Source organism: Neomonachus schauinslandi, chromosome 5 (assembly GCF_002201575.2).
Source record: "Neomonachus schauinslandi chromosome 5, ASM220157v2, whole genome shotgun sequence".
In the NCBI taxonomy this organism is placed as follows: Eukaryota; Metazoa; Chordata; class Mammalia; order Carnivora; family Phocidae; genus Neomonachus; species Neomonachus schauinslandi.
Genome location: NC_058407.1, coordinates 114815022 through 114827293, shown reverse-complemented (window position 1 = coordinate 114827293; position 12272 = coordinate 114815022). Strand labels below are relative to the sequence as shown.

The 12272-nt window shown below is 36.4% G+C and overlaps 1 protein-coding gene and 1 non-coding gene across 2 annotated transcripts in view; both read right to left on the bottom strand.

The window, feature by feature from the left end:
- The window catches only part of ARHGAP21 (Rho GTPase activating protein 21), a 128293-nt gene that overhangs the window by 102567 nt on the left and 13454 nt on the right, over positions 1–12272 (bottom strand).
- LOC123324930 lies at positions 6479–6585 on the bottom strand. Its single transcript, XR_006540108.1, has one exon. It is a non-coding gene; the product is annotated as a U6 spliceosomal RNA (small nuclear RNA).

Sequence of the window (12272 nt, the reverse complement as noted above, 5' to 3'; positions counted from 1 at the left end):
TGGGAACCAAAGGGCCATTATTATCAATTGTGAGCAAAAACACAAATTGCTTCCTTTCTCAATGATCCTATTAAGCTGTTGGAGCAGGCAGGATTTTAGCAAAATCCCCAATACTACACTGACACCATCTATTCTATCCCCACCTTGAGATTCTGAAAAATTCAGAATTCTCCTTGGAGAGGGGAAAGAAAGGTTTCAGGCATCTGATGTTCAAAAGTTCCCAGGTGAGTGACAGACCTTACTAGTTAAGAACAACTGCACAGAAGTACATACCAAAAATAAATAAATAAATAAGACTCAGAGACTAAAGGCCCAACTATAATCAAGCTTTTATAAATCATTCCTATAATCAAGCTTCTAGAAATCATTCTTAAACACAGTGTATAATTCAATAATAATATTGTAGTATTATTAATTTCCTGGTTTTGATAATTGTCCTATGGTTACTTAAGATGTACATTAAAGAAATTTGGGTGAAGAATATAGGGCAACTCTGTACTATATTGCAACTTTTCTGTGAGTCTAAAGTTATTTCAAAATAAAAAAGTTCAGGGGCGCCTGGGTGGCTCAGTTGGTTAAGCAACTGCCTTCGGCGCAGGTCATGATCCTGGAGTCCCTGGATCGAGTCCCGCATCGGGCTCCCTGCTCGGCAGGGAGTCTGCTTCTCCCTCTGGCCCTAACCCCTCTCATGTGCTCTCTCTCATTCTCTCTCTCTCAAATAAATAAATAAAATATTTAAAAAAATAAATAAATAAAAATTAAAAAATTCATATAAAATGGACCATAAACAACTGCAACCCAGTAGCAAGGAACACCCCTAACATCCAGATGTGATCTCAAAATAATCATTCGCCACTAAAAGAAAGCAGGACTTCTTAGAGAAATGGCTGATTCTAAGTCCTGGGCAGGAAATGTACATAAAAGATGAGCTAGAAAACCACACTTGACAGTAAAGACAAAAGACAATCAGGCTCATGTCTAAAGGACTCAGTTGAAAACGTGAAGAGGCTGCCACTGGTCAAAAATAGGAGAACTGGAGCTGCTCTAAGAATCGAAATCTCTGACATAGGTTTGCGTCTACGAGCTAATAATACTAGACAGATAGGCAGACAAATACATAAATACATATATACACACGCAGACCACCTCTGAAAGGAGGTGGAACTCCTTTCCCAACATACAGTTTATGCTCCTAAAAAATTAGTTAATACCCGTCTATAATCCCATATTGACACTTCTGAAATTCAAACATCCCTGAAAGTCAAAACATATTTTTGTAACTCATTGATGGCAAAACCTGCCCTGACCTGAGCTGACACGAAGCTCTGTCTAAGCTTTTATTTATTCCCCAGAGGATAAACAGTCATACATTTTCAGCAGAAATTACTGAGAGAACCTGCATTATCTGACATTTCTAAAATCTGAAAAACCCAAGAATTTTGGATAATAGATTACAGATCTGCACAAATAGCACTGGAAATAAGGGTAATGAGACAGCAGGAATCCAAAAGAAAAAAAAACGGGGAAAGAAGACCACAGAAAGCAAGACCATCGACCCTGAACTGGGACCGTCTTTTTCACCTCAGGTCACTAAGGTCAAAGAAAGCTTTACAAGCGGGTAAGATCTGAGCCAAATTTTGAAAGAAGTGTGGGATTTACATAAATGACAAGACATGAGAAAAGCATTTCAGGCAAAATGGACATGAACAGCCATGAAAACACTTGAGACTTCACATATATTCAAGGGACGATGGACCTGTCATTTGCTTTGAGTCAATGTTCCATGTTGGACAGTAAGACATTATGTGGAAGAAGTATACGTACTTTTAAATGAACTTTTTCTTCAGAAAAACATTTCTTTTTTATATATGATATATGGTGGCTGTCAGGATTAAATGAGGTAAATAAAAATTTTAAGGTATTTAATAAGGGTTCAGTGTTCTCTCTTAAAACCCTAAAAAGTTATCTAAAATCTACTTCTCTCACTGTATGTTTCCAGGAAACAGACATTACAGCCTAGCACTTACCAAAAGTATATTAAGATTAAATAAAAGGCTAGTAAATGTCAATAGTATAAATACCTAAAGTGCAACAGGAATAAAGAATATTAAAAGACTGTGACACTCAAAACTAGAGACAAATAAATATCCCAAGCTAGAAATCAAAGGGCTACTAACTGTTTATACATTTTTAGGCAAAAACAAGTATAAACTATACGGCTCTTTAACAACCATATCACCCTTTGCGAAGACTTAATTACTCTTTTATTTCCAACTATTAGGAATCTATTCTGATGGTCTGTATTTTTGCTCTAAAACCAAAAAATCCAATTGGCCTCTTTTCCTACTAGAGGTTTGAGACCATCTGGCAAACAAAGTCTTCTAGAAATATACACAGTTAATCTAACAGAAACAAATTCACTTTTTCCTGACCTTGCCTGTTAATATTATCTGGAGAAAAGCAAAACCACCACCATAAAAAATATGCAATGAGAAAATGAGAGTCTCTTCAACAAATGTTGCTGGGAAAACTGGATAGCTACCTGCAGAAGAATGAAACTGGACCACTTTCTTACACCATACATAAAAATAAACTAAAAATGAATTAAAGACCTAAATATGAGACCTGAAACCATAAAAATCCTAGAAGGGAGCACAGGTAGTAACTTTTCTGACATTGGCCATAGCAAAGTTTTTCTAGATATATCTCAAAAGAAATAAAAGCAAAACTATGGGCACCTGAGTGGCTTAGTCGGTTAAGTGTCTGACTCGGTTTCAGCTCAGGTCGTTATCTTGTGGTTATGGAATCAAGCCCTGTGGCAGGGTCCACGCTCAGTGCAGAGTCTGGTTTGGATTCTCTCTCCCTCTCCCTCTGCCCTTCCCCCCACTCATGCTCTCTCTCTCAAATAAATAAATAAAATCTTAAAAAAAAAAAAAGCAAAAATAAACCACCAGGACTACATTACAATAAAAAGCTTCTACACAGTGAAGTAAACAATCAACAAAATTAAAAGGCAGCCTACTGAATGGGAGAAGATATCTGCAAATCACATATACAGTTAAGGGCTAGTATCCAAAATCTATAAAGAGCTTATATAACTCAACATCCAAAAACCAAATAATCCAATTTAAAAATGGGCAGAGACATCAACAGACCTTTTTCCAAAGAAGACAGACAGAGAGCCAAAAGACACATGAAGAAAAATGCTCAACATCACTCATCATCAGGGAACTGTAAATCAAAAGTATAATCTGCTATCACCTCACACCTGTCAGAATGGATAAAATCAAAAACACAAGAAATCACAAGTGTTGGTTGAGGATGTGGAGAAAGAGGAACCCTGGTGCACTGTTGGCGGGAACGCAAACTGGTGCAGGCACTGTGGGAAACAGTATGAAGGTTCCTCAAAAGCTTAAAAATAGGGGCACCTGGCTGGCTCAGTTAGTAGAGCATCCAACTCTTGCTCTCAGGGTCGTGAATTTGAGCCCCACATTAGGTGTGGAGCCGAATGAATGAATGAATGAATGAATGAATAAATAAATAAGGTTAAAAACAGAGCTGCCTACAATCCAGTAATTGCACCACTGGGTATTTACCCAAAAAATACAAAAACATTAATTCAAAGGGATACATGCACTCCTCTGTTTATAGCAGCATTATTTACATTAGCCAAATTATGGAAGCAGCCCAAGTGTCCATTTATAGATGAATGGATAAAGAAGATCTGGTGTATATATACAATGGAATATTATTCCAGCCATAAAAAAGAATGAAATCTTGCCATTTGCAACAACATGGATAGAGGTAGAGTATAATCCTAAGCAAAATTAGAGAAAGACAAATACCCTATGATTTCACTCATACATGCAATCTAAGAAACAAATGAGCAAAGAAAAAAGAAAGAGAGAGAGACAAACCAAGAAACAGATTCTTAACTATAGATAACAAATATATGGTTACCAGAGGGGAATGGGGTGGGGATGGGTGAAATAGATGAGGGGGATTGAAGAGTACACTTTTCGCGATGAGAACTGAGTAATGTTAAAAAAAAAAAAAACAATAACAACAACGAAACAACAATAACAACAAAGTTGAAAGACTCACACTCCCCACTTGCAAAACTTACTACAAAACTGCAATAATCACTACAGTGTGCCACACTGTAGCACAGTATAGACCTATGGAACAATGGAATAGATTAGAGAGCCCAGAAATAAATTCTCACATATGTGGTCAATTGATTTTCAATTCAGTGCCAGGACCATTCAATGGGGAAAGGATCGATTTTCAAACAAATGGTACTGAGAAAACTGGATATCCACAAGAATGAAATCATACCTGTATAGAAAAGTTGGCCCCAAATGGACCAAAGATCTAAATTTAAGAGCTAAAACTGTAAAACTCTTAGAAGATTACACTGTGGAAAATCTTCATGACCTTGGATTTGGCAACCGTTTCTCACTTATGATGTCAAAAGCATAGGCAACAAAAGAGAAAGATAAATTGGGCTTCATAAAAATTAAAAATTTTATGCATTAAAGGACACTATCAAGAAAGTGAAAAGAAAACACACAAAATAGGAGAAAATATTTGTTAAGTCATATATCTGATAAAGGACTGATATCCAGAATACATAAAGAACTCCTACAAGTTAACAACAAAAAACATACCCAATCTAAAGATGGGCAAAGACCCAGCAAGCACATAAAAAGATGCTCATCATTAGTCGTTACGGAAATGCAAACCAAAACCACAGTCAGATAACACTTCATACATACACCGGCTGGCTATAATTTTAAAAAAGTATTTTTTTAAATGGAAAATGACAAGTACTGATGAGGATGTAGAAAAACTGCAATGCTCATACACTGCTAGTAGGAATATAAAATAGTAAGCCACTGTGGAAAACAGTTTGGCAGTTCCCCAAAATTGTTAAACACAGAATTACCATGTGACCCAGCAATTCCATGTCTGAGCATATAATCAAAAGAATTAAAAACAGGGACTCAAACAGAAACTTAGGTATAATACTTACAGCAGCATTATTCACCATAGTCAAGGTGAAAACAACCCAAGTGTACATCAACAGATGAATGGATAAGAAAATATAGTATGTACAAACAAAAGAATATTACTCAGCCATAAAAAGGAATGGAGTTCTGACACATTCTCTAACAGGTGAACCTTGAAAACTTCATGCTAAGTGAAATAGGCGAGGCACAACAGGACAATTATTGTATGATTCCACTTATATGAGATATCTACTATAGGCAAATGCATATTAAAAGCAGAATAGAGACTACTAGGGGTTAGGGGGAATGGGGAATTATGACTCACTGAGTACAACGTTTCTGTTTGGGATGATGAAAATGTTCTGGGAATAGTGATAATCATTACACAATACTGTGAATGGACTTAATACACTTAATTGTACATGTAAAAATGATTAAAATGGTAAATTTTATGTTATGTGTATTAACATAGCATAATTTCTGAACCAATAAAAAAATATAATTACTTGTCATAGTTAAGGGAAATGTTACAACTTTTACCTACATAAGAATCTAGTACCACAGTAATTAAGTATAATACTTTCATAAGCAAACAAATCAACTACCTTTTTTTTTTTTAACAAACTATATTCAGAGAAGTTTACTTATTTAGGTAGGCTTCCAAAAGAATCAAAGGCTTAGATAAAATTAAATTGCCTAATAGTTGTATGCCAGTCTCATTAAACCCAAGACATATCAACATTTTGTAACTTAAAATCTACAGAACATGTAATTTTTGAATTATTTTTCATATTCAATTATTTGTAAGTTTTCAATGTTACCTACAATTAAGGAAAAAAATTAAAAATGTTCTCTATTGAAAAACAAACCTTAAGAATTTTGCTAAACTACTTAGGAGGATAAGAGAAGTCCAATGATATGATCTAACATATGATATTAGAGCTATAAATTAAAGTTTTAAGAAGTCAACTTTCTGAAAGGTACAGCAACTCTCTCCCTGACTGTTCTCAAAAAAAGCTTTGAAATCAGATCTTAGAAATCACAGAAGCTAAAAGTATTTTGATTTCCTTCTTTTAAAAAAATATAGTGGGAGGGGGGCACATGGGTGGCTCAGTTGGTTAAGTACCTGCCTTTGGCTCAGGTCATGATCCTTGGGTACTGGGATCGAGTCCCACATTGGGCTCCCTGCTCAGCAGGGAGTCTGCTTCCCCCTCTCCCTCTGTCCCTGCCCCCTGCTCGTTCTCTCTCTCTTTCAAATAAATAAGTAAAAATCTTTAAATATGTGTGTGTGTGTGTGTGTGTGTGTGTGTGTGTGTGTGTGTGTGTATAGTTGGGAGGATTTGAGAGTGAGAGAAGACAAAACTAATACTCCAGTAGTGGCCAAGGTGTTTAATGTCAGCCATTACTTAGTTTTGTCCATTGTTTCTCATTATATTTTGTTTTTTTTTTCCTTGTTTTGCATTAAAAAAAATATGAATCACTTCACAAATTTATGTGTCATCTTTGTGCAGGGGCCATGCTAATCTTCTCTGTATTGTTCCAATTTTAGTATATGTGCTGCTCAAGTGAGCAGTGTTTTATATTTTTAATTCATATTTTTCATATATTTTAATTGAGGCATAAATATTTACACACAATGGTTAACTCTTATAAAGCATAGCTCTTAAGTATACAGTTCATGATATGTTACAAATGCATGTATCTAAGTAATTCACCCCAACCTCAAGAGACAGAACATTTCCATCACCCCCAGGAAGTTTCCTGTGTGTCCTCCTAGTCATTCTGGAAGTCTCCTCCCTTACCCCCAGAGGCAATATTCACTTATCTTGCTATTGATATTGATATTCATCCATATTGCTGCATGTATACATAGTCTTCTGCTTTTTATTGCCAAAAAGTATTCCACAGTAGGAATATATGAAAACCTATCTATTTTCCTATTAATACACAAGGAGTTGTTTCTGGTTTGGAGCCATCATGAATAAAGCTGTTATGAACATTCCTGAACAAGTCTCTCGTGTGAACATGTATTTTATTTCCCTTGGGAGTAATTATGTAGGAATGAAAATGCTAGATCATAAAGTAGGTATATGGTGAACTTTACAAGAAAATGCCAAAAGATTTTTTTAAAATATTGTACCACTTTACACTCCCATCAGCAATCTATCAGAAGTCCAGTTGCTCTACATCTTCACCAAAATCTGGTGTGGTCAAACTGTTCTTTTTTTTTTTTAAAGATTTTATTTATTTGACAGAGAGAGATACAGCGAGAGAGGGAACACAAGCAGCGGGAGTGGGAGAGGGAGAAGCAGGCTTCCCGCGGAGCAGGGAGCCCGATGCGGGGCTCGATCCCAGGACCCTGGGATCATGACCCGAGCCGAAGGCAGACGCTTAACGACTGAGCCACCCAGGCGCCCCTGTTTTTTTTTTTTAATAAATTTTAGTGAAGTTTAATTTATATATGAGTGTACCCCTTTAAAATGTACAGTTCAATGAATTCTGGCCACTGTACACACCCACAGAAGCATAGCCACCAAACAATCAAGAACATTTTCATCTCCCCAACTCCCTTCATGCTTCTTTGCAATCAAAGCCCTCCCAGCTCCAGGCAACCACTGATCTACTCTCTCTCACTATAGATTAGTTTACTCAGTTCTGTAATTTTTATGTAAGTAGAATCACGTACTCTTCCAACTCAGGCTTTTTTCTTAGCATTTTGAGATTCATTCATGGTACTGAGTGTATCAACAGTTTGTTCTTTTTAAATTTCTGAGTAGTATTCCATTACATGGATATACCATAATTTGTCTGTTGATGGATTTGGGGTGGTTTCAAATTTGGGAATACTATGAATAAAGCTGTTAATGAACATTCATATACAAGTCTTTTTGTGGACATTGTTTTCAATTCCCTTAGTAAGTCCCTAGGAGTGGGCCACATAATAAATATATGCTTCACTTCTGAAAACTGCCAAAATATTGTCCTAAGTGGCTATGTCATTTTACATCCCTCTCACAATGTTTGAGTTCAGTTGCCCCACATACCCAATAACCTTTCGTATTTTTATTCTTCTTAATTTTAGCTATTCTAGTGGGAGTACAGTGGCAGTTCATTGTAGTTTTAATTTGCATTTTTCCCCCTACTGGCTGATGCTATTGAACATCTTTTCATGCGCTGATACACAATTCATCTATCTCCTTTTATGTAGTTCAACTTTTGCCCATTTTAAAAACTGTGTTGTCTGGAAGCAGGTCCTTGATCAGATACATGTTTTACAAATATTTTCTCCCCACCTATGGCTTTACTTTTCATCTTCTTAATGGTGTTTCACAAAGAGCACAAGTTTTTAATTTTGATGAAATCCAACTTATCCTTTTATTTCTTTTCTGGTTAGTGCTTTTTGTGTCCTGTCTCAGAACTCTCTGTTTACCCCCAAGGTCATACATATTTTGTTCTTGACTAGAAGTTTTACTGTCTTCGCTTTTACATGTATGTCAGTGATCTAATTGGGGTTAACTTTTCTGTGATGTAAGATAGACATAAAGGTTCATTTTTGCCCATGTGGATATCTACTTGTTCAGTACCACTCAAATCACCCCACTGAATTCAAATGATCATGTTTACATGAGTATCCCAACTCTCCACTGCCTTCCATTATTATATGTATCTATCATTAAACCAATTCTATACTACCTTGATTTTTGTAGCTTTGAGTATTATAAAATAATATAAATAATATAAAATTAATCTTTTTCAAAACTGTTTTGGTTACTCTGTGTCCTTTGCATTTCCAAATAAATTTCAGAATTAGCTTATCTATTTCTAATAAAAAAAATGTGTTAAACCTTGCTGGAATTTTAATTGGAATTGAGCTGGATTTATACAGCAATTTGTGGCTAAGTCACATCTTAATAATACTGAGTCTTCCAATCCATAAACATAGTGTATTTCTCCATTTATTTAGGCTGTCTTCAAGCTATTAAAATAATAAGGGTATTATTTTTATTTCATTTCCCAGTTGTTTTATAGAAATACACTGATTTTTGGGGCGCCTGGGTGGCTCAGTCGTTAAGCGTCTGCCTTCGGCTCAGGTCATGATCTCAGGGTCCTGGGATCAATCCCCACATCGGGCTCCCTGCTCCACAGGGAGCCTGCTTCTCCCTCTCCCACTCCCCCTGCTTGTGTTCCCTCTCTCTCTGTGTCTCTCTCTGTCAAATAAATAAATAAAATCTTAAAAAAAAAAAAAAGAATAGTAAAGAAATACACTGATTTTTGTACAGTAGCCTTGTATCCTTGTATCTTATGAAAAATCTGCTAGTTCTAAAAAGTGTTTTTAGTAGATCCCTTACAATGTCTATGTGCACAATCACACTGTCTGCAAATAAAGTTTTACTTCTTCCTTCCCTTTTTCCTTCCTTCCTTTTATTTCTTTTTCATGATTTATTACATTAAGTAGAGACTCCATAATATTGTTGAATAGAAGTATTGAGAGCGGACATCATCACCCTGTTCCTGACCTTAGCAGTATTCAATATTTCTCCAAGTATGATTGGATAAATTTCTTTATATTCCCAGTTTTCAGAGAGATTTTATGATGAATGAGTGTTAAATTTTGTCAAATGCTTTTTTCTGCATCTACTGAGTGGATGATCATATGAATTTTCTCCTTTATTGTATCTTGTTAAACTGTTAAATATGTTAATTATTAATATGTTAAAATGACAATCTTTCACTTTTGGGATAACTTCAAGTTAATCATGACATTATTATCCTCTTCATATATTGATAGATTTAACTTGCTAACATTTTGTTAAGAATTTTTGTATCTACAACCATGAGGGTTATTGGTCTGAATTCCTTTCCTTATAATGTTCTTGTTTGGTAATTACCAGGCTCATACTGGCCTCATAAAAAGGCGACGGGAAATGTTCCCTCCACCTCGTCTTTTGAGTTCGTATAGAATTGGTATGATTTCTTCCTCAAACACGTTATAGAATATGTCAATGCAGCCATCAGGTTCTGGAGTCTTCTTTGTGGGGAGGTTTTTAACTACAAATTCAATTTCTTTAACCTATATGGCACTAGTCAGGTTTTTTTTTTATTTCTCCTGTGGCAGTTTTGTATCTCTCAAGGTGTAATATTGTGATTTATAGTAAGAAATACATATTTGGTCTTCATCCCCATTCCCAGCACAGAGCTCCTAAAACCCTTGGAATTTCCTAAGTGGTAAGAGTAACAAAGGTGTCTTTTGTTGTGTTAATGAGGTGACTTTTGGACGGCACCTAAGGATAGGGGCTGGTTGCCAAGAGAACCAAACCTGTGATTAGAGAGTTGGCTTTCAATCCCATCCCTCTGACCTCAGAGGAAGAGAAAGGGGCTGCAGCTCAAATCATTTGCAATGGCTAATCATGCAATCAATTATGCACATGTAATGGAGCCTCCATAAAAATCCAAAAGGATGGGGTTCAAAAGCTTCCTGGTTGCTGAACCCGAGAGGATTTGGGGAGAGTGGTGTGCCTGGAGAGGGCATGGAAGCTCTACACCTTTCCCAGTACCTTGCCCCATGCGTCTCTCCCATCTGGCTGTTCCTGAGTTATATTCTTTTGTAATAAACCAGTGATCTAGTCAGTAATATGTTTCTCTGAGTTCTGTGAGTCACTCTACCAAATTAACTGAACCCAAGGAGGGGGTGGTTGGAACCTCCGATCTACAGCCGTCTACAGCTGGTGGGTCAGGCAACAAACCTGGATTCGCAATTGGTGGCTAAAGGGTGAGGGGGCAGTCTTATAGGACTGAGCCCTTAATCTGTGGGATCTGATGCTATGGTGTTATCTCCAGGTAGACAGTGTCAGAACTGAGCTGAATTGCAGGATACCCAGCTGGTGTTGGGAGAACGGCTTGGTTTGGGAACCCACTCCCCCCATATACACAAACAGATCTGAATGGGTACAGAATCCTTACACAATATCTGCTCATTTCATCTAAATTGTCAAATTCACAGACATAAGGTTGTTCATAATATTCCCTTTCTATCTTTTTAATGTCTGCAGGCTTGGAATGATGCCTCCTCTTATTTCTGATTATCAGCATTTTATATTTTACCTCTTAATCACACAAACTGGTTTCTAAAGTTTGAAATCCTTTTCAGAGACTGACATAAAGTCGCTATCTGGTCGGCTGTCAATTCAAAGCCAACTAGAAAAGACATACTGTCAAAAATATGCTAAACATTTCACCACAGTTTGGCAAAATCAAGTAGTATCCACTTTCTAAGCCATGTGTTTTTGGTATCCTTATGCATCCTGAATATATATGAAAAGTTCAGAGCCTTAAGTATCTGCCTACCTTCTCCCTAGAGATCCCACTTGATCCAAACACAATGTTTCAGTAACTAGTTTAAAGTAAGAGTTAGATACAAGATTATGATCAAATAAAGACAGCCAAGAGTGGTGACAGAAGCTAAGGATTAAATAGGGAAAAATGATTCTTCTTCCAAATTCCTCACCTAAACTGAAGACAATTTGCATTATCTCTTGTCTAGAGCAGATGCAGTTCTAGTAACCATAAACTACGATTACGATATGAAGTTCTGTCACTATCTTCATCTGGGGATTCTAGTTTGGCTCATACCACCCCAAGAAAGGCTCCAGGTGTACCTAGTCTCTCCCACTAAGTCTATAGTGTAACTGTACCTACTAGTATGATTTTTAATCAACTGCACATTTTGCTAAGGCATTGCTGGTGCTCTAGGCAGCCAAAACTAGTGAGAGGCAGAAATGAAGGCAGCTAAAAAAACAAAACAAAACAAAAAAGTATATCAATTAAAAAATGGGCAAAGGACCTAAGCACACATTTCTACAAAGACATACAAATGGCCAATACGCATGTAAAGGGTGCTGAACCTCACTAATCATCAGGAAATTGCAAACCAAAACCACAGTGAGATATCACCTCATCCTGTTAGAATGGCTATTACTAAAAAAAAAAAAATGCAAACGGTGTTAGTGAAAATGGGGAAAAAAGAGAACCATGGCACACTGTTGCTGAGAATGTAAATTGGTACAGCCATTATATGGAGGCTCCTCAAAAAATTAAAAATAGAACTATCATATGATCCAGCAATCCCACTTCTGGGTACTTATCCAAAAGAACTGAAATCAGGATCTCGAAGATAATATTATTCAGACTTAAAAAAGAAAGAAATCCTTCCATTTGTGACAACATGAATGAACCTGGAGGATATTATGCTAAGTGAAATAA